The sequence below is a fragment of the Atheta coriaria genome, unplaced genomic scaffold, assembly GCF_025399875.1.
Source record: "Atheta coriaria isolate IRGN ID8LTWV9N9 unplaced genomic scaffold, Caltech_Dcor_3.1 hic_scaffold_4_pilon, whole genome shotgun sequence".
Lineage (NCBI taxonomy): Eukaryota > Metazoa > Arthropoda > Insecta > Coleoptera > Staphylinidae > Dalotia > Dalotia coriaria.
Genome location: NW_027045446.1, coordinates 4,747,392 through 4,770,604, shown reverse-complemented (window position 1 = coordinate 4,770,604; position 23,213 = coordinate 4,747,392). Strand labels below are relative to the sequence as shown.

The window sequence follows — 23,213 nt, the reverse complement described above, 5'->3', positions numbered from 1 at the left end:
AAAAAGTGCAAATGTATGAAGAGATACAAATCAAGCAGTTGTTCGCAGTCCTGGTGGAGCGCTCCATATAAGATAACTCACCGCAAGACCGTCAGTTCACTGCCGGTTTGATAACCGCCTCGTCTCCACTCGACAAAACAAGCAAAGCAAAACATTAGCGATGGACCTGGGCTAGCCCACGACGCTCGCACACAAGACGAATAGACAGCCAGAAAAAGGATCTACACAATCGTAATCGTAGTAGATGCGTGGTAGGTTTTTGCGTACATTCCTGCCAACCTAAAAAGCATCGAAACGTAATTAGCCATCGGCGGTTAATAGACCGATGAGCGTTCGTAAAATCGATGCGATGTGATTAATCGTAGACTACTGTATGCTAGCTTTGTGCACATTAAGTTCTTACACATCCGCTTATCACATTGTCACTAATAACGTACGTGTACGATAAGTCAGTCGACTTAACAAAGTCCGGCCAGCACGCGTATGTCGCCACGCTTCAAGGAGCAACCAGCAGGAGCCGGACTGCAGAATATAATGCGATCTGGTACAGACATGAAATAGTAGCATAGACGTCATGGTCGTCTGGTGGACGAACACGAGTGTCTTATTAAAATCGTCAAGTTTCTTATTCCCACGTCTGTAATATCAGCTCGAGTGCAGGTGCAGAAACGAAAAAGTATTTGTCACAATTCTTTGAATAGTCCAGCCGCCATTATGATCAACACCTCACGAAGCGACAGCGCTGATCGCAAGCTGCGATTATAATATTACTGGATGACGCGATGACGAGTTGGAAAGGAAAAGTTGTGCAGTGCACCATAGCAGGCAGGATTAGTAACGTTCCTGGCGATTCCGACGATTATAAAATAGCTCCGGTTCGCGAGTTGCGAACCTTCAGCAAGCCGTCACCTTGGGTATCACTGCAGTCGCATGAGGAAAAAGACGCAATTATCGTCGCGGAAGAATTTTAATTCGATTCGATTCATTCCTTCAATCCACCATAGCTCGCGCTGCCCGCTATCAGGCGATCAAAGTGTTGTGCATATCCATCGGCAGAGGCGCGAGATCACAAAAGTTCCGATAGAATTTACGCAATGCAGCGGCGTAATTCAATGTCTACCAGCGATATTCGAGATATCGGAAAATCAACGCGAGCGCGCCGGCAGCAGCAGGCAATTAACATTTTTTTAACAGCAGCTCCTGCAAGGTGGACGATTGCGGTGATAACCGATATCAACTGGACGCTCGAAAACTATATTTATCTTCAGTACCATGTAAGTACATAGCCGCAAACGCAGCAGAGTCGAGAAAACTAAATTGAAACTCTCCATCATAATACAGATGATAGTGCGAGTTGTATAGACAAGCCTATTGGGTGTCCGTTGTCCGGTAGGTCATAAAGTGGACAATAAATAAGCCCAAAGGATATTGAAAATGCCCACGTGCAACAGGCGCGCTGGTGCAAAAACTTGACACAATTTACATTTAAACTGGCGAAGGAGTCACGTAAACTTGGGATATTATTGCCGCTTTTGCCAACATTTGTAATTACAATACTGCAATACTGCTTGGTAATGCACATCCTGAGTTGGCACAACCACAAACAGGTTTCCTCCAAAGGGGGAAACATCAACGCGAATTTACCATAAGGTGTGTTAGCTAATACAGGGTCTAGATATCCATTAAAGTTTAAACAATATACCAATTAATTAGCGAGTTTATGCGCTTGATTGTCACTTTTACATCGCAGGATGTGCGTGGCTTCTATCTAAATACAGGGCACATGAATATGCGCCCATGACAATATTACCATATGTAATCAGCAATACAGTCACATTACGCCTTTTTATGAACGTAAACAGTAAATTTGCCAACGTTATTTGCATGCAAACGGATGAATGTTCATTGTACTCACATCCGAAAAAGATTAGATTATGGCGGCACGGTGCTTAATCAGAATTAAGTCAGAATGAGCAATAAATTCAATTGGAATAAATTTGAATTAAAGTTATGCATTGATAAAATATATTGCGAAGTGGCAAACACCAATTAGACAAGCAGCAACAATTATCATGTAATTAGTTGACGGTTAAAACGTGTCTTACCGTACGAACATCATTTGCATATCGCGATTTCAGATTGTCCATCCGGCGCACACCTTTCGCTTCGACGTTTCAACCAAGCCAGGTCGACTAGAGTCGGCACGTAGGCAACTTAAGCTGCTTACGTCTACGGTGTGTATGGTATGTGATGTTGCTTACCTGCAAAAAAAAAACAAATTGTTTAATGAAATTTTTATATAAATAAAAATACCTTCCTGAGAAGCTGAGTAAACAAACTCCGAAACTAATTATCTAAAGGACTAATTAGAATTTAAACGATTTTGATTAGAAATCAATAAAACGCATGATAGAGATCGCGATTTAAAAGCCAGTTTCCTCTTTAAAACCGTGCAATGAGACCTTAGATGTGTGGTCCCCTAAAGTTTCGGTACGAACTAAACGACTTAGAAATAGCAGCTGATGAAGTTCAATTAATCAAAATTAAAACTAAACGATGTGTTTCGTTCTGGTCCGAAAAATCTCTCTGGAAGTTAGGAATCTATATCTAAGCCATCCATGGGAACTGCTCCCGCGTCATTTTTTGTACGCGTTCGGCTAGAGCAAACGAGTTTCTGTTTGTTTTTATGCGGCGCTGCGATGCAACCGCGTCCGCGCACCGGCCAGGTGACGATAAAATCTTTTAGATTGTCATTGATCGCTAAGATATTTTCGGTATTCGGCCGTCAGACGAAAAGACGCGTTCGAGCGCTGCGGCAGAGACACCGCCGTCGCGCTGGCCCTCCTTCCTCCTCCTGGAGACGACTGGAAGCGATACTCGGCGATCACACATCGCGATAAGATCGTCCTTCTTTCCTGCGTGCGTTCGCGCGCTGCTCCGCATTACTCGTTACGGAGTTACAACGCCGAGTGCCAAGTGCCAACAAATCCCAAACCAACTACCGACAACGCGCTAACTGGAACTGGATCCGGAGATCACGATCTCGGCGTTCGGCGATGAAAAGGCCCTTCATCGTAAACAACGGCTAAATTACCTAGTAAAATTCATTTAATGATTATCTCGTTTTAATTTCGTTGTTTGATTTGTTCCGTTCGGCTAGCAAATGCAAACAACTTAGAGCCAACCACCACGCATATCATATCTAAAAAATCAAACGATCGGAAGCCGAATCAACAGCGCCGGGGTTCTTAAACATGCATGTTACAACAGAAAACGAGTCGGGTATAAAGTGGGATTACAAAACGGATGGATCGAAACTTCTCATTAGTTAGTTAGCGAGAGACGTCGTTTATCAACGAGACATTAAATTATTACGGTAATTAATTTACGATGAGACCCTCGTACGGTTTTCAGGAGGTGAATTAAACGGAAGCTCACATCTCATAGGCGTAGAAGTGTATGCATTGCTTGCAGGAGTAGTATAGATACTCCCCTACATGTGTAGGTAGGTTAATTACCCGCAGAGTTCGTAACTCGAACCTTTGTATGTGAATGCAGTGGAGTGGAGACGCGAGACCAGAGAGCTTGGTGCAAATCTCCGAACCTCGTATCGTTAGGATTAGCGGCAATGCAATCCAATGTTCATGAGAAGGTTGGATGAGTGCAGGCAGCCGTTGAAGGCGGTTTGGAAGGGGACTACTTACTAGAGAGCCTGGTGATCGCCGTGTTCGTGGCTAGTTGCAAGCGAGGAAAAAGAGGTGTCTGAATGATTTCGCCACACACGGCGCGTCTTCGCGCCGATGTTATCTCGGCGGCCGGCGGTAGCGATGTCACGAGATCTAGCCATATCTCACCGTCGCTCAAAAGGATAACGGAGCGCGACTTGCGCTCATTGTAATTGTGACCACTGCGCGGCTAGAAACATTGAACATGGGCTCCGGCGAGCGTACGGGACAGCAATACGAAATATACGAAGTGAGTGATTTAATACCGCTACCTCATCCGCATATGTGAATATTTATGTGTATGGCTTGGGCCGTGCATAGAGCGTGTATACACTCCACTCACCTCGGAAATATTCAAGCGTTGCAAGCAAGTTGCGAAGAGTAGCCGCACACACTGGCACAGACAATTTGACAATTATTCATTCGGGATGATGTATTAACTGCTGGTTGATTCGCTTTTGTTGCAATCAAGGCGCGTAATGAATCGCAATCTGTTCGGGGGACTGTACGCAAACTGTGAAGTGTGATGAGAAGAAGAAGAGAGGCAAGCGTGAATTCTATAGCCACGGCAGCCACTTCGAGACTTTTCACTTCCACCGCTCTCGCACGGCGCGCACGACAAATAAAAAATCATCGAATTGCATTACGCCGGCCGGCATTATGCGCCGCAAGACGAGTGTGCACAAGCAACGGACGAAAGGTTCATAATGAAATAATAAGTATTGATTGAGCCAGGTGCCTCCTTTCAAGCGCGCCTTCTGAGCCGCGCGATGAAAATATTTCGTTTAATTAAATTCATTATCAGCGCGAAGCGCGGTGTCATTCCGCTGGGCATGGCCCGGCAGGAGGCCCTAATTAAAGTCGATTCGTTTCCTTTAAGCTCGCGACCGCGTCGATTTCGATACCTTCTCACCTACCCATCGTGCGCTCCAGCACCGTATCGTTACGCGCCGGTCTGACAAAATCGACAAAACGTTTCATTATCGACATCGATATGATGATATGATACACATCGGAGCGAGAATCTCAATCTTCACGACTCGTGTAAATTCCACGCCACCACAACGCCCGAGAAACACTGGTAGCCGGTTTTCGTCGTCTTCGCCGAAGTGCCCAACGCGGTCATTTGCATATCGTCATTAAGATCATTAGGCAAACCTGTAAAATTTTATGCCGATTTAATGAGAAACTATTGACCATACTATTTTTACCCATTTCATTACATTTTTGGCTGCGCAACGCTAAAAACTGAAATTAAAACCGAGGCTTGGGTGCAATCGAAGATGCGTCCAAGACGCAATAATGTTTAAGATTTACGACGCGCTTATTTCTGTTTTTCTTGTTTGCTTCGACTCGATGTGGCACACAACGCGAACGCGTGTTTGTGGACGGAAAATATGCAGATGAATTTCGAATGAATTTATGAATGTGTGCCTATTAAGGCATAAAACTTAATAGAAAATGAAGAACTTTTCTTCTTCCTGCACGCGGATGAGTCGCATGGTGTCGCGGTCGTCTCTGCATACCTGCGGGCTCCGACACGAGTGAATTATGGAAAATCTAAGCGATAAAGCTTCGCGAGCGTAATTTATTAAGTGCACATATCTGCCCAAGAGTAGTCCTAACACCATTCTACACGCATACGGAAACGCAAACTAACCGCATAAACAAATACAAGCGCATTATACAAGCATATTTCGAAATCGCGCATGCGGCGAGATTAAGATTTTATCTCGCAGTTAAATACAAAATTTACAGACCCGTGTCAAGCATTCAAAATCTTCTCGTTTTTCACATGTTCCAAATCGCCGAAATCCTGCTCTGTTTAAACCAACAGAACATCAACAGAAAACATAAATCTCCATTCGAATACATCTGTGATATTATTTTACTCGTCTTGTGAGGAAATATTAATCCATATTAAAGTAGTAACTCAAATTCAAACGTGACAGAATGTCGAAATGGAGAAATCTTAACCGAACGAGTCATAAAATGCACGCTTACTGTTCCCTAGTAAATCCTGTCATTATGCATAAATACATCGATAAAATTTCCTGGAATCATCTCCGCTGCGTTGCTATCGGAATTATTATTGCTGACGCGCATCTTAAATAATGCCGCACATTTGATGCTTTTGTATCGCCATTATTACATGCCATACACTAGATTCACTAGAAGAAAGACGTCAGCGCGTGTGCGGCATGTATTTCATGATAATAAAAATGATTATGACATAGTTGTGAAAAGGGTTCCAATGGCAGCGTGTGCCGCAATGCTGTAGATACGACATAAAAGCTTCCTGTTTTGTTTACGCGCCCCGATGATACGATGATGACGGCACGTTTGTGTAGCTGTACGCTAAGAAGAAAATATTAAACTTTTATGGCAGTCGTTATTTTTTTTTAGTTATTTTCTTATGTTTTGGCCAGACGATAGCGGCAAACGTGCCGTTTCGCGTTCTTCACCCTTTAGCACCACAACAATGGGTGCCGGCGAGGCCGGCATAGGCGGCAAACCGGCTTCAAGAAAAGTGTTTATGCGGTGGCATTATTTCGTATTTGCGTACAAATATTACACGCAAGGAATGTAAAGAAAAAAGTTAATTTTCCATGAAATTTAACACCTCCACAAATTTTTAATGTTAAAAATCAATTCGCTTCAAAATACCACATCACTTAAAAATGTTCGTAATGTAAACAAAGTTATCTCGAAATTGAAAGCACCGAGCGCACCAAGGTGATGGACGTCCGACAATCGGACAAACGTTACAAAACCGCACAATGACGCGCCGAAGAATAGAAGATATGCGAAGATCGGCGGAATCGACAACGGCGAGCTGAGCGAGAGATTGAGTTGTGCTGCAATCGGGAGCGTCGCAACGTTGGATCTGTATATAAAACAGAATTGTCCGGGAGTCCGTCACATTCCGGCCGACGGGACGTTGTTTACAGCCACATTATAGCCGGCACGATCGCGCATTTATCCTGCGTCCGCGAGACGCACTCTTCTGACCGCATGTAAATTCGCCTCTTGTATTATTCAGAATCGCTAAGCAGAGCAGAGAAACACATCGCATTGTGTACCCGATGTCGGAAACGTCACAGAATTAATTTGGAATTCAAAATTTGTCAAAACAGACGCCTCGACACCAGTCAAGATTTACATGCACTGCTGGTATGGTAAACGGCGCTCAAACAGGTAAAAAGGTATGTGTCTGGTTCCAAGTGCGAGAGTCAAAGTCAACGTCTATGACCATCCGGGCTCGGAAAAGCAATTTTGAAATTAATAAGTTACTCGCAGGTATACGCATACGGATGGACGGCACAGGCAGGCACTCCCGCGCGCCATAGTAAATAATTTATAATATGCCTACACCATTAAAACACGCGGGCAAAAGCAATTTGCAATTTGGTATTGGATGCAAATTTGCAGCGCGGCAGGGTCGCCGCTGCCGCCAAGGTGAGTGTGGGTGACTTCGTATATTTTATTAGAGATCATTCAAAGCTGACACATTATGATTTGTTGCGCAGGTGAGTCAGCAATTCATCTTGTGCGCGCGCCGAGGCGCAGAGTTCCGCTAGTCTTCTTCGTCTGCACAAATCTCAGATGAAATGCGAAACCTGCCGAGACAAGCGGACGTGAATGGTAATAAAGAGACAACCATTAAATTAAATTAGACTGTTGGTAGTAAAATACTAAAATTATTTCAAAATCAAACAATTGTTAAAAGCACTCAGTTTTTAAAGTTTAAGGCAACTCCAGTTAATGGTAATATCTGGTATGAAATGTATTGATACTTGAGTTGTCTAAATCCGAGATGATTACCTTTAAGAACTCGGACATGTGTTACGTCTAACGTTTCACCAAGAATGTAAATCCACGCAAAGCCAACAAGACACAATCAATCGAACAGAGTGCATAAGTCGGTCGTATTCCAAGGCTGAGCGACGCTCAATACAATTTCGTAATGTAACGTTTTCGAGATTGTCATGTACGTCAGGGCTTAAATCGACCGATCGCTCGGATTATGCAGTTCATCAAGATGTCAGTCAATCGTACAAGAGATTTTCGAGATTTCACCGCAACCAAAGCACTCAACCTCTTTGGTGCGCGCGCTCGCGAAGAGTGTGTAGGTAAATACACACATGTGTATGACTACACAACATACCGGCGTACATCGGCCTTTTCTCTAACATCGCCTTGTTTGAACTAAATATGGAAATAAATTGCGCGTCGGCATATGCTCCACGGCGCTGTGCACACAGAGGAAAAACGTACGAGTTATGGAATAAAATGTGCGCGGATGTGTTTGGAGAACGACAAACGCTCGACGGTGCGAAGAGCGTCCCGCGCCGCAGCGATACCATCGCTCGTCATTACAATAACAAATAAGTACAGTATGTGCATCTTGTACGCGTACGTGTCGTGTGTTCGCGAAGCAAGGGCATAAAATAGCACGCGCAATAAAACGCGTTGGCGAGCGAAGAGCGCGCGGAGAGCAAACGTCCGAATGTGTTAGGGCGAGGGCATCGGCAAAGCGTTCCCATTGACAGTCGTTATTTTCACCTCGACTCGACCTGCTTGCTCTACGCCTGCCTATATTTCCATACATTCTTTACGAGGCGAGCAGATGGGAAGATGGTCCCGCTGGAGCACCACCTCAGGCACTTGGAGGCGCGAGTTTCGTTCGCGTGCCCTCGCAAAACAGCGAAATATTTATTTAAAGTTATTAATTGCCGGCGGAGTAATGGTGAAGGGTCACACTATCAACGGGAGTGCAAATTGGCCTATGGTTCATGGTCATGAGGACCGGATTATGAAAGAACCGCGCACGCTTTGCTAACTTTATTATCGCCGCATGGAACGTTGTACTTGATTAGGGCGACTATATTTATAGCTCGTGCTTGGGGCACCACCGACCTGGGCCTGAAACGTGTAACGAGGAGGTAGCGTCGTTGGACCCATAAACAATTTTATATCTAACCATTTCGAACATCGAATATACCGAAGGCTGAATACCGATATCAACAACAAAACGAACGCAAACACGCGAATTATCAAAAACAATAAAAGTTATTATTAATTAACGACAAACCGTAAATTATTTGATTACCTTGCTTATCAAAAAAATGTTAAACGGATAAATCGCGGTTTTGTTGCATCCGCCCCCCAAAATAAACCTGCCCGATTGCAGATGTGATAAATCCGACAACAGGAGTTTTCACATTGCTGATAAGACATCGTGCAAATTTTCATCCACGCGGATAAAAATGCGCTTACATTCGCTGCTCTGCATGCAGTCGGCGAGCGAAATAAATCGACCGTAAACCGTTGTAATTGCATGTCGACTAATCTCGGCCAATAAAAATCGGCCATAAACTAATTTGTTGTGCGTTCCCAAAGCTTGGCTCGTTATCACGACCTTATCAAAGGTTGTAAACCATCCAGTGCGGCCAGCATCCAGCATACATTCAACATCGTCTGCTGCACGCATTAAAAATTTAGCGAGCGACTAGATAAGAAATTCAATAACTTAATGAAGTAAATTACGGGCGCGGCAAACGAGCGCGTCTGCGACCGTATAAAAATTATAATAATTAAAAGCAGATATCGCATTTTTATTGGCGAAATAAATAAAATTCGCCACAAACGTCGTGGCGCATAATAAATTTCGCATTTATCGCGTTTAATGAACTTTTAAACGTGTCGGTAAAGTTTGCCAGGCTGCGATCTCAGCGATGCAAACCAGTCGGAGTCGCGAGCAAGAACACAAAATTCGAACTTGACGAAACCGAAATTGTCCGGCACTTTATTCAGCGCTCAGCGCACACGCAGCACTCTCAATATCGTAATCGTAAAAAGCGCCGTATATAAAAGTATAAAACTTATATGATTCAATAAACGGGTGGTCATCGAGGTGGATAACCAGTTTATGTGCATTGTAATGCCAGCGCAATCAATTAAACGGACACTAGTCGATGGCGAACGTTCGCTAAACACAAATATATTTATACAATCGAACGGGAATTACCGTTTTTAAGTCGCTCTTTTTTTTATGTCCCGAACGCCTTCAAAAATGATGCATGAGACTCGTAACTTTTTATTTTTTACTATAAAACTAACAAACAAAAAACAAACAAAAATAAGAAAATATTACTATTCATATTTATTATGTAAAAGAAAAAAATATTAATGAGCCACAAAAAAAACTACCAGTACCTGTCAGATAAGGTATTTGAGGATTGGACATTTTAATTAAGAGGGTCGCTTTAGTGTCAGACCTTCCTTCCTTTTGAGAGATTATGTCAGAGCGGACGTGCAGGTTACAATTTTTTTCAATATACAGTTATTTTGAGTTTTAATACAAATACGTTGACCGATCATCAACCTAAAGCAATAAAATAATGACTAATTGAACACCCAATCTTTATTTCTGTATTTTACGGGTAATTAAAACTCTAGAAAGGTTGTAAGAATTTAGGCGTCAACTGCGTCAATGCACACATTTCCGAAATATTCAATAACCAACTGTAAATTGTTAAAATCTTGATGGTATCAATTACAGAAAGTATTATAAAGTGCATATTTGTTAGAATGTATAAAATTAAAGTGTATCTATGGTTGCACACGCGCCGAAGAATAAATATACTGCGTAACAAATTCGTTCCGTTGTCAATCATCGAAATGAGCAACTGGGCGAGCGGGCAAACGGCCGAATTTCGATTTGAATAAATTAATTCGACGAATTTCTATTAGCGCTAAGTGTTCCATCTGCACACGCTGCACACTGTGCGTTGCAAGGCTTTAGAAACGGATTGACAAGGTTTCAGCGTGTTATTAATAATTAGGTGAAATTACATTTGTGTTAATCAGCCACATGCGAGATTGAAGCGGGATCTAGTATAAGACCATCTTGTCTGTCGGATTTCGAGGCGTGATTAAACTGTCAAACACACTCACAAAAGCGATAACTAAAGCCCCAAAAGCGATGGGGCTTCCGTTAAAAGCGTTAAATGCGTGCGCGCGTGAAGCCAAGAGTCGTGACATCTGATGGGCGATGTCAAACTCGAAGCCGCCGATGCGTGATTAAGCATTAAATCAAAGCGCGAAACAAAAACCTCACTGTTAACGATGGCCATCATGAAGTGAAGCCTCCGTTAACTCCTGTGTTAATATTTGCGCTACAACACACACTATCTCACGGGATCGAAAATGTAATGTGCGTGCAGTAATAATATGCTGATTAAATTATCGCCGTTTCCGTTTTCCTCAAAATGGGCTCCACTGTCACGGTCGGAATTGTGGGTGTAATACACTATCGCATAATCTACGCACATCCCACACAAGACCCACAAGCTGGTTATTAAGAAACGCAAAAAGTTCATTCACAGCTAGTTAAACATGTAATAAACAGCAAGGAGTTTTTCAGGGAGTTGTTCCTAGCAGAAACCACCAGGCACATCAGCTTCTGGCTGACATGCAGGCATAGACACAGGCTGGTTGAACATCCGTGGAAATGTTTTTTTCTTCCCCGGCGAAGGCATCGTAATGGGAATGAGAACCGCGGTCGTAAATCCTTGTGAGAAATACGAGCCGGTGGGACATTGGTCGCGGCCGGCTTCTAAGTAGAAAGATTGTCGACATCGCGATTGCGCGATGAAATATTTTTAATTGTACACGATCGGGCAGCGTTTGTGTCGGAAAATAATTGGAGACGAAAAAATGCGGATGACGTAAAAAGCGAGCGGCGGCGGCGCAAGGAGGATTTCGGCCAAAAACGATCGCATGTTCGAAATCGCGCCCAGCGTCGTGAGTTAGCGCTCTAGAATTCCGAATTGACGTCGCGACAATAAATATGTGACCACGCGAGAGTCTCTGGATCCGCTGCGCTTCCAGCAAGGAGATTCTTCGGCTTCGGCATTCCAATACCCAAAAAGTTGCTCTTACATTTCGTGCGCTTTTGATTAGCACTGGCGAGAAAAGCTCGCCGGAATCATCCAACACCATCAGCACTCGTGTTTTCGTCAGAATTTAATGAGTCGATGGTCCCGCTTACTAAAATAACAAACAATATTTATATCCCACGATGGGTTTACATAAAAGCAACGGTTCCACCATCGTGAGCATCTTCGAACTCCTTGCACAAACTGCAACCCGCCTCGTGAGCATTCAAAACGTGAGTGTCGTCCTTGCCGACCAGCTGTTGTTGCTGGTTGTTTAGCCCATCGGTTGTTATAATTTGCGGCGGTTCGTGGAATTTTAAATTTATGGTTAATTATGAGGAATTTCGACAGCAAAACGATGCCTACCAGATAAGCGCGATGGCGGGCGGTATTTCGGGGTTCCGTATGCATATTCGCATCGCCGAAGAATAAAGTAAGTGAATTAAGGCTTCTGGCCAATTGCTACGCACACCTTTTATCGATGGGCAGCGGACAAGAAGCGCGACGCGGTCAATACCTTATCAAGATCCAGACACATTCGCCGGTTAATATTGTAACACAACCCAACGTAACAAGGAAGAAAGGAGCGACACATGATGTCTGCGACGCTAATTAATTCGGAAGTCTGTTGTCCACGGTGCGCACACACAAACTTCCTAATATCGTGCCATCCAACAAGCCAACAACGAGCTCGCTAATAGCCCTCTCTATAAATAATAAAATGGTTGAATTTTATGCGCCATAAAGTTAATTAATCATTAGCACCGGCGCAAGAACATTCAGTTTGATTTTAATTAATTGTTCGAGGAGGTACAAGACGGGCGGTTCGCGTGATCTCGTGTCAGTTCCAAACCACTGAAAACCCATAAGTCTAGTGTAACTTGCACGTGCAACTTAGACACTGCGCGAACGTACAGCAGCATCCGTGCGGTACATCGAATGCGCAGGGTGTTATTTATTTAATTCCACTTTGAGGCTTCAATTGCTAACCGAAGACGCACGAGCAGTGTCTGCTTGCGCAGTGGTGCCAACGGTTCGGTTGTTTTAATAACGCTTGTTTAGAATGAATGGTCCCACCGCCCATACATCCGCGCCTTGTTATGCGCCATGACCGCAGCCGAAGAAGTATGCACTAGAGTCGGATGCACAACTAGCGTGTCCATCCGAACCGGGCAGAGAAGAGTCACGGTCCATGCGCCGAGAGCGCCGAATCGAGTTCGTGCACAAACAACACCATGGCGCGTTGCTGGCAGAAGCGACGGCCACGCGAAGGAACAAGCACAGAAGGTGAAGAGCTCCAGGTGGGGAGACGCGGACGGTGTTGAAGTCGCCGCACGCCCTCACGCCGACCAACACAACCGTCGTGCAGATAATGAACAAGCAAGTATCAATACACAAACACAAAGCAACAACACAAGTCGCCTTAGACAATGATGCTTAAAATTTCTTTGCACTTGTGCATTCCAAAGTTTACTCAGTCAGTTCAACCTGAACATAGATTAATTGAATTTAGAAGTAATTTATAGCTGGGGGTTTTGCAATCGACATAAAAGAAATAATTATCCCAAAGAGGTTTCGCTGTCTTCGGCGAGTGCCACCGTTTTGTTCATCGGCTTGTTCGCCGTACGCGAATGGAAGACACACGTCGTGGGCATCATGTCTCGACGAGTGTAAAACGTTTGCTCCGTAAATGGTAAAAATGAGGAATACGTATAATACGTGTTATCCGATGGGGTCTCGGTCATCGTCACTCCGCATACAAATGACTAGTTTAGTCTGTCGTATATTTTTTCATTCGCGCGCACCTCTCTATATGCGGGACCTGGTTGGAACGTGGCGTCGTTACGACGTTGGGCTCATTGCGTACGCGTCCCAAAAACAACGATCGAACGCAAGACCTAGGCGGCAGGGTGAAGGGGCAAACCTGGGACATGTGTAGCCCACGCTCCGTATCTCCGATACACTTGTAATTACTGTTGACGTAGTGCACGTCTACTCGTCTGTGTTGGTCCATACGAATGTTGAGACGTGATGTGTGAGTCATGAGACAAAAAGACGAGTGTTACGTTATACAATGCAGTTACATGCGGCAAGATGTCTATACTTGGTATCTATCAAAAATTCGCCCGGATCGTAGACATCATGCTCGTGAGCACCCTGTGAAAAGCTATTCTACTTCCAAGATGTTTGCTTTGTGTGTGGGAGACAACGACGCTCGAAATTACAAGTACGTTGGTCGCGACTCAAGGCCCAAACTTGAATACCTGAAATCTTGAAATAAAATCCTTGCGCTGCATCAAAACGAACAGAATTCAAGCAGATACTGGCGGATTGTTGCAGTGTCGCTTCCCTCGAGACTTCCGAACGCGAGTTCTGATCAGCCCCGAGGTGGGCAAATAAGGAATATTGGAATTTTCCTCCCGTCCGCCGCTGATAACGAGTTTGGAAGCGTGCACGCATTGTTAGCGTCTAGTTCACACAAACACCATCCTGCGCGCGTCCGACCACAAATAACGCCACGGCAACAATCAACAGACCGACGCAGGCGTAGGGTCCAGTCCGGAGGAGTCTTCGGCCCGACTTAACTCCATATAATAGCTTGTATTGTGCGTTCACTTGTGGCGCAGCGCGACGGCATAAATCACGTACAACTATCGGCGGCAAGTATGGCGCGGGCGCGCGCGCTGTCCGTCCGCGGTAAGTGTGGTAACCCATGACCTCCGAAAGAAGAAGATTCCAGCACGATTCGGATCGGTCAGCGCGCAACCGATCCGCCGATCCTCCAAAAACGCGTCGGACAGCGCATAAACAATGTGCATCGAAGACATGGACGCAGACAAACGAAAAACACGAATAACCTGTGGTTAGCCAGCGGACGGGCAAGCGCCTCCGCGTCGGCGCATCGCCTTGTTTGGGTAAACAAGCAATTATTATTTATAATAAGTTAATAACGTGTCACACTCGCAACGCATAGAACTTGGCGCACTAGTACACACACGCACGAAGAGTGTCGACAACTAAGTTGTTAAATATTTAAGGAGGAGGCTCGTTGACAAAGAACATGTTTGTGTTGGTTTTGAAAAAAACCTCACAAATAACTATGTAGCAACTTTTGTACGCTTATTTGTCCAAGATACACAACGAGATAATTGATGTCCATTTCTGGGAGTTATCATAACTATCTCACAAATCAAAAAAAATTTAACAAGGCATATAAAAACTATGCAGGGATGAAAAATATTATTTAAATTACACAGCTTGAAAAATAAAAACGAACAGTCAAGTGCGGTCTGACTAAAAACCCGTTCCCGGTAAATAAACCCGGATCGTGGTAAATTTCAGTAACGAGCAAAATTATTTCTATTAGATGCGCGTTCTTCCTTTCCGGCGCGACAATTTGTAATGCTCTTTGAATACGGAACAAATTGAGTTATATTTTGTTATTAAAGCAATAAACTTCCCATGTCGACTCTTTTGTCTCCTTGTTAACGGTCGTTGCAAACCGGCGAACAGACAACGTTATTATGTTTGTTTTTCATTGTTTATTATTTTCGCCCTTTTTGTGACAATTAAATAACTACATTTGCGATGTTGGCCTATGTGAATCACGAATATTTTAAAATTGGCTTCAAAGTATGCGTAATAATGCCAATCGAACACAATTACGCGTGTGTTCCATAGGTTTTACGACGCGGCGACGAGCTGAGAAGAATTGCGAAGAGGTTGTGAGCAAAATGAGCCTAAACTATCGTTAAGACCTGGAGATAAGGGCATAAAGAGTCGATGCGGAGTAGTAATCTGCAATTTCGCGAGAGGAACGAAATGCGGCAGAAGGATATTGCCACATGCATATAAATAGCACCATTATTGTGATTGCCTAGGAATCGGAATTCTTTCATCCCGGTTTAACCACTCGTACAAAGAGCAATTCTTGAAACTAAAGAAATCGATCAAAATTCCAATCGAGTGAGGGGTTTTCTTGTACAATTATGCAAACGTCGACGAATATATATTTATTGAGCTTCGAAGTGTTTAAATGAGGTTATAAATCGTTATCTCCCTGAATGGTCAACGAGGCAGGGTTAAAAAACGATGGCGAATGCAATTTAGAAAAATCCCACGAAATTCGCGAAATGCCGACGAAAGAAGGTGGTATCCGCGCGGATGCGACATTTTAATTAATTAGGGATGCAGCGGCAACGCTGACCGCGCGCCGCGTTTGCATTTTAATGGTTTCTGACGGATTTTCTGACAGAGTTGGTACTTCTAGTATCTCATTTGCACACAATCCTCGCCTAAGATTTGTGGAACTATTTATATAAATTACCGCGCTCGGACCGGCCGTCGCGGAATGCGTGCCGCGCGCCGGTTTATTTCAAGAAATACACCACCACGGCTGCTGAAATGTGCACGTCGGTCGGGTCTTTGCGGCGCACCGACCCAGAGAAGTGGTTGTTACCAGCTTGGCGCGTCCAGCACACCACATACGTTTGCGGGCCGAGTTCCAGCCTGTTTCCCAGAGCGAAGTGTTCGTAAATAATCATAATTAATAAAGTACGGTCGGTTAATTGCGCGTGCCGAAACTGAAACGGCCAATTAAATTATAAGCGACCGGTTAGTTTTCGTTCCGTCGACCTAAACCAACCTCCTCCTCTAGAGCACCTCCTGAAGCCAAAATTGTAAACTACGTTATGGCGCGCAAAAGGGCCAGACCAGCTGAGGTTCAATAAATTTCGCATCGCTGACAGGAATAGCTGTATCCTCGACCGGCAGCGAGGGCAGCGAAAAAACGCGAGTACAAGTAATGAGGTGACGTTAAAAGTTATACAGGCACGACGCGACGCGCAAGGGAAAAAGTGGCTCCGATGTGTATCGGCCGAGCGTCGCCACCGAGAAAAAAACGCACTGGTCAGCCGTGTATTAAATAAAATAGCAACAACAAAGCGTCGCAAGTAGTTGTAGCGTAAATAACGCCAGAAGCGTGCGCCACAAGAAAAAAAAATCTCGAAAGTACGAAATGCGGAATGAGGTTCGCGGTGGCGGCGAAAACTTCACGGCCGCTTTTTTCAGCCGTACGATCATATAGTTTATAATAATGAAGGTACGTGTTCGGGCGCAAACACGGGATGCCACTTATCGCTGGCGCGCTGCTACCGACCACGCGAACGCGGGGGTTATTATACTTGCGGTATGTCTTGGAACCACTCCGAAATTCCATCACCCGCGAAGACGCGATCGCGAAAAGAAAGCGCGAGCGAGCGCACCGGCCACGATTTATGCATTCGCTAACCGTCTCCGACTGCCGCGCCGTTAACGCTTCAGATAAAACTCGTGTTTTCTTTATTGAACGCAGTGATAACCTCACCTCAAGGCGATTCGAAACCGCAGAAAGGAAACCAGCAACAACCGTACAATACGAGTACAGTCAACGCCAGCCGGAACATTTCGCACTTTGAATCTTTTACTCAACTTTACCTCAGTCTACAGCATCTCATGGACAAGGCAGGAAAAAAATTACCTTTTGCGACAACTGGAAAAGTTGAGCAGTTCACAACTTAGTAGATAATGTCCTGCAAACCTGCCGCGCAGATCCAAAACAAGACGCAGTCGAAATAAACAAGCAGTCGAGCGTGCAACGCGTACGCACGTCCGATCAGTAGGCGAATGCTCAGCGCTCGTCATTGCGTCAGGACGAGATTAGCGGCAATATCGGCTTACAAATCCTTATAATTCTACACGCGGCGCTGATCGTCGATACACCCGTTTGCAGTCAGCGAGTGCAAGTTCCTTTGAAGCATATCATTTTGGTTTCGATTCAATCTCCCCGACTCTCAACTCGACTTAGTGAGGGTACTACACAAGTTTCGTCCTGTCAACACAAAATGCAATAAATAACCAATGTAAATTACTTGTTAGAAGTGAATCCTAGTAAAAATACTAGAGTAAAATTCAATTATACTTGAAAAACTTTCAAAATAATCAATGGTTAAGAAGTTTTTTTAAGATTTTTCGTGGAATCAACCTGTATAAACTGTAGGAACGTGTATAAAATGTTTTAAAGGAATAGCAAAAGAGATCTCGATGCAGTACGCATCACAAAATGCAAAGGGCAGAGAGAGATCTGTCGCCAAGTGTATCTTATGGCAGTCACTTTTGTAATTGAATGTCTTCCAAGTCGAGCTTCTGACTGTCATGTCCTTGTCGGATCTCTTTACTGTCCGGCCGATGATTTTAATAACCGATTCGGTCGCTCCGCCATCCAGCATGGCTACCGCACGATAGCCAATAAGAGAAAATAACAAATGTCAGAGTGAAGAAATACTCGAGCGGCAAATCCTTAAAAAAAGACGAAATTAAAATCGTGAAAAATGAGCGTAACAGAACCACCTGTAGATCCGACGAAGATGCTTTTTGTAGACTTTGACGAGTGCACTTAAGATCTCGGCCAGTTGAGAAAACGTTAATAAAATGTAAATCGAGCAATAAGAAAATTCAAGCAATACAAAGTGCAAGGTTATCGTATAATTATACCCTTCGCACATTAATCTCTACAGCATCCTTGGTTAAACAAGAAGAAGCAGCAAACCCGCTCAAACGCTAATTGTTTTCAATTGTATGAAGTGTTTGCCTATACATACCTATATACATTGCCTATGCAATAAAAGAGTGTCGCACTCATGCATCAAGCGCAGCGCTAAAGCGTTAAAACACGACGTGCCTGTGACGAGTTAAGGCATTTAGTGGCGATAAAAATTGTAAAACAATCTGGGCTAAGCGAGGCATGATGTGATTCTCGTCGCCCGGCCATGACAATTGCGCGCCGGCGTGACCTTATTATTGTGTCGCTTTAAGGAGAGCTTTTAATAGCAGCGCGCGAGCGAGATGTCGCCTGCATGATGCCTTCATGAAAGACGAATTAGTAAACAAACTGGAACGGCTTTATTTCCGCGACAAGCGCTTAAACAACAAACGTGCAATTCTGCTCGTGCAAACATGTTTCTCAGGGATAAGCTGCGATCCAAAAGAAATCAAAGAAAGTACCCTAACGACGTGCATGTAACAATTAGAGTGTAAAAAGCGAACCATTAAAACTCGTCGTGAAGTTCATAGACGTGACGCACATCAAACGGTGACACATTAAAAATATCTTGAAAAAATCCTGAATTATAAAAAGTAAAATTAACAAAGAATATTTATTGATAACATACTTGTAACACGTATGTTTCAAAATGTATTTATGCAATTACCAAAAAAAAGTTCATGTGAACATCCACTTTTCGCATTTCGCGTGTCGTGCAATTTGATTAATCGATTGCCAGCGACAGCTGTAATTATAATATGTTAATGCCAGGATGGAATCTATAAAATACTTGCAGGAATCGCCTCACCTAAATTATTTAATATTCACCATTGCCGGCAATTTTTAAACACTCAATCATTCACCAGCAGCGGTTGCAAAACGCTAAACGATCAAATAAATAATAACTCATGCGTAGGTATGTGGAGCGAAAAATCGTCCATATCAAACAAAATTATCGCCGCATAAAACGCGAAACTAAGCAGCAAACGCTTTAATTTTACAACACGATCGATAAACGAAAGTAGAAGGCAATCGAGCGAGCGTCGTGCGCGATTATAATAAATGATTATCGATTGTGTTAGCATCGTGATTGATCGTTAACGAAAGTGTAAATAGCGCAACTTGTTGCGCTATTAATTTAGCATCGGCGCTTTGGCGGTGACCAACAGATGAGCCGATATAAACGACGATTAAATCCATCGGCACACACACGCCGCCGATCGTGAAGGCCCTGCGAGGCAAGCAGAGGTCGTCTAGTCGAACGGAATCAAAATTGAAATTAATTACTATACGCCATAGATCATTGCACACAAGATGCGAGCGGGCAATCGAGTGGAATTTCTGAGAATCGCACGTGGTGCACAATGTTGCAGCGTCAATCAGAGCACACTTGAAGATTTTAGAACATTTCCAAGTAGGGAGCGGATGAGAAAACACTTTCTTTCATTGGACCCGACAACTAGAGTAAACATATTGTGGGATTCTGAGAAAGTTGAGGAGGAAATCGACAGTGAAGTCACCTCAATAGTTGATTAAAGCTATTGATCGATTTGGTTTGTTCCAACTGCAAGGCACGTTTGGAGGCATGAACCAGGAAACATTTATTAATTTTCTACATGCAGGAATAAATACGAATGCGACGTGCCGCGCGAGTTAATTAATGATGGTAAATAACGATTAATAAATGAAATGATTTTATGTTTTGTGAACAAATGGAAATTATATTATATTCTTGCCTACAGGAATCTAACCTCAATCTAGTATCAAACTAATATTTTATAATAATATAGTAAAGTTGATCATTTACTCATAATCGTAATCGCAAGCCTGAACACGAATTTGAAAAAATAGATTACAATAATCGAAATTTCGTGCAAAATAAATCTCAAACGTGTTGAGTTAGCCACCCTCGCTATCTACTTGATAGTTTTTTTTGCGCTGTATTCTTCTTTTTCTAAACTCTACACATGTTCAAAGCTGAGATGCTAGTATACGGCCGGATATAATTGACAAGGTATAATTTGGGTTTTATATTCCAAGCCCGGTTGGCTTGTTGTTGGCGGAGCCGCGCGTGTAATTGTAACTTATAAATGCATGTGTTGAGAGAGTTATCGGTGGAATTTATAGAGCAGATTTATGACCCGACCACGTTCTTTTCTTCCTCTCTACAGCGTCTTCTTGCGGCGCATGCTTTTCGGTGAGTATTACCCTCGTCATCGATGAAATACAGCAGAAAACGATGTATACTTATAACCACAACCAACAACAAAAACGCTACAAAACACGACAAACTATGCGATCAGTAATAACTGTTTGTTATTCCCAATGATCGGTGCGACTGGACTTGATAGTTGCGCCGGCCATCAACTAGGCACTAGAATCTAGATTCTAAATTGCTATGCAAGTCAATTTCCATTGCCATTTCGCCTGCCGACTGTTGCCTCTCGCAGCGTGGACGTGTAGAAAGAAAAGCGATAAATTCGAAAATCTTCGGCCGCATCGTCCGCTTCCGTCATTATTAATTAATATTTGCCAATGCTCGCGGGCGTGCCGCAATTAAAATCACCGCTTACGGCACAGACGGCGCGCGCGCTCCCAAAAACAGCCATCATAAAAAACTAATTAATTCACACGTACAGCGCAGACGTGCGACTGGTGCGCATCAAACGCCACAAAACAGATCGTAAATAATCGAATATGGTAATAAACATTTTGACAATGTTCCACGACTTCTTGCTCAAATTATTTAATTAAACTGCGCAGTCGTAAATTATATTTATTGATATTGCATTTGGCTAGGAATGAAGATTCCTAGCGTTCTTGTTTATTAATCTGTCGCAATTCAAATTAAACTCGCGTAAAGTTTATTAATATTATGACAACCACAAGACACCCAAACGCAAACGAGCATCTGTTTCGATTTCATCAAAACGAACTTTAATTATATCCTCAATTAGTTTTATTCTTTCAATTCCTTATTTCTCTTTAAAGATTTTGATTTTTTGTTTTTTATGAGAAAAAAAAGAATACAACCCGTCAAATTCCAGCTTGATAGTGGATTATGAATCATTTTCTGGATGCCAAGAAAATGGAAAGCAATAATTAAGCATAGGGTTTAAAACACCCATGAGAGTCAAGGACTATAATTACAAACAGTGTCTACACCACCGCGCAGGTATAAGTGGAATAAACTCGATTTTGAACTGCTCTCGTTGGGATAGTAAGTGTTGACTATCCAAACGGGTAATTCATCCTATGCCACATACCTATGTTATAAATCTACCCTTAGATTTTCAAATATAACCACAATAGTTCAGACAACTTTCAGGTAGGAAATAAAAGTGTTGAACCATTACTTTTCGTTGCAAAGAAAAATCTATAATAATCTCGACAGTTCTTAAAGATTTATACCCGAAAACGGCGAAAACTTAGAAGCATTTAACCCTCTATTTAATTTTATGCTATATAAAAAAATCCACCCGCGTATAATATCGTCCCACCCTTTCGTTTGTTGCTTGATGGTGTGAAAATATTCATATATAATTTACCTGCGTATTGGGCGCATTCTAATAGGTGTAATTAAAAGTCATGTTGAGCATGTCCCGAGAAAAATACGTTACGGAAACCCTCTTTTTCGTATCGGCCGGTATCAAAGCGCGCCGCGCTGACGACCATCGAAATAATCTGAAACTTCCTGTTTCTCGCGAGCCGGCGCAACGCAACGGAACACGCTGACATATCCTGACTGACTGACATTAATCATATAATGCTTAATTACGGACGGCGCGCGACGACGAGCACCTGAAAGCACACTCACCCACCTCGCCCACTTCAAAAGCTGATCCACGAAAATGTATCCGGCTTGTTGTTTTGTAATTTTTAAATTAAGCTGGCTTAGCTGGAAGTTATCAGCCGTACAAGGAACTGCGTTGGGAGGAAGCAAGCTTCATCAAGCATCGGCATATATCTTGTAAAATAAATCGCCCATTTGGTGGGACGAGATTGTTATGACTCTATAATCGGTGAAAATATAAATAGGTACAAGCGACGAGTTGCATTGTCTTTGCGTGGACGTGGAAAATGAAGAGTGAGAGGTCGGCTGGGTCACCGGTGGAGACAATCAGCCGCGCCTGCCATTGTCATCTAATAACGAGATCCTCAAAACATAACGAGGTAGGCATGAAACATGCTCACAATCGCCACCCATCTAAAAACTGATCACGTGGAAACGCTTACTTAGAACCTCAGAGGCGTCAAGTTTGATCATCACACCAAGCAGTCATGCAAGAATTTAAAAATAAATACCAAATTTTTCTGGTATAACTGGCAGATTCAATTGCAAACTGTGCGAAAGTTATGCTAATATCCAGCTTGCAAAGAAGTGTGGTAATTTGTATAAAAAACGCATTCCGCTGTAATTGAATTTAAAAATTGGGCATAGCGTAGGCGTGCAAATAGCCCACCGGCCATCGAATTAAAATGCGTCCCCGACCAACAATAAACATTTTGCGGCCGGGCCAGCAGCACCTTGGCAATAACATTTCCATGACACCCAGAAAAACACACTCCTTTGTCGATGGCCAGGCGTCGTGCGCGCGTAAAAAAAATGAGATTCACTTAAACAAATTAAATTTTATGACACGCGCGCGCTCTCGGCCGGTGCGAGGGACATCTTTATGGTAATTGAATGTAACCGGGATACTTAAAATCGGACTTTATTCGAATCAGGAACGGTCCTTCTTCGAATTTATTACATCTAATGTCCACGCAGTTTAGCACAAGAAAATTGCAAGAATTATAAAACTTCACAAGAATATGTGACTTAATATAAAAGTATATACCTAAACCAGTTGGAATTTTAGCGAGTGTACGAAGCGACCAAAGAATTATTTATTGCTAATACCATGTTCATACGTTCGCGAGCGCATTGTGAACACGACGAGTCACCGATACACTTTTCATCGA

The 23,213-nt window shown here is 43.3% G+C and overlaps 1 protein-coding gene and 1 long non-coding RNA gene across 2 annotated transcripts in view; one reads left to right on the top strand and one right to left on the bottom strand.

The window, feature by feature from the left end:
- The window catches only part of Su(var)3-3 (lysine-specific histone demethylase Su(var)3-3), a 146,371-nt gene that overhangs the window by 25,427 nt on the left and 97,731 nt on the right, over positions 1–23,213 (bottom strand). The window lies entirely within an intron of this gene.
- On the top strand, positions 5,955–8,041 carry LOC135790715 (uncharacterized). The gene is made up of 3 exons (XR_010547858.1): positions 5,955–6,931; positions 7,026–7,184; positions 7,256–8,041. It is a non-coding gene; the product is annotated as an uncharacterized lncRNA (long non-coding RNA).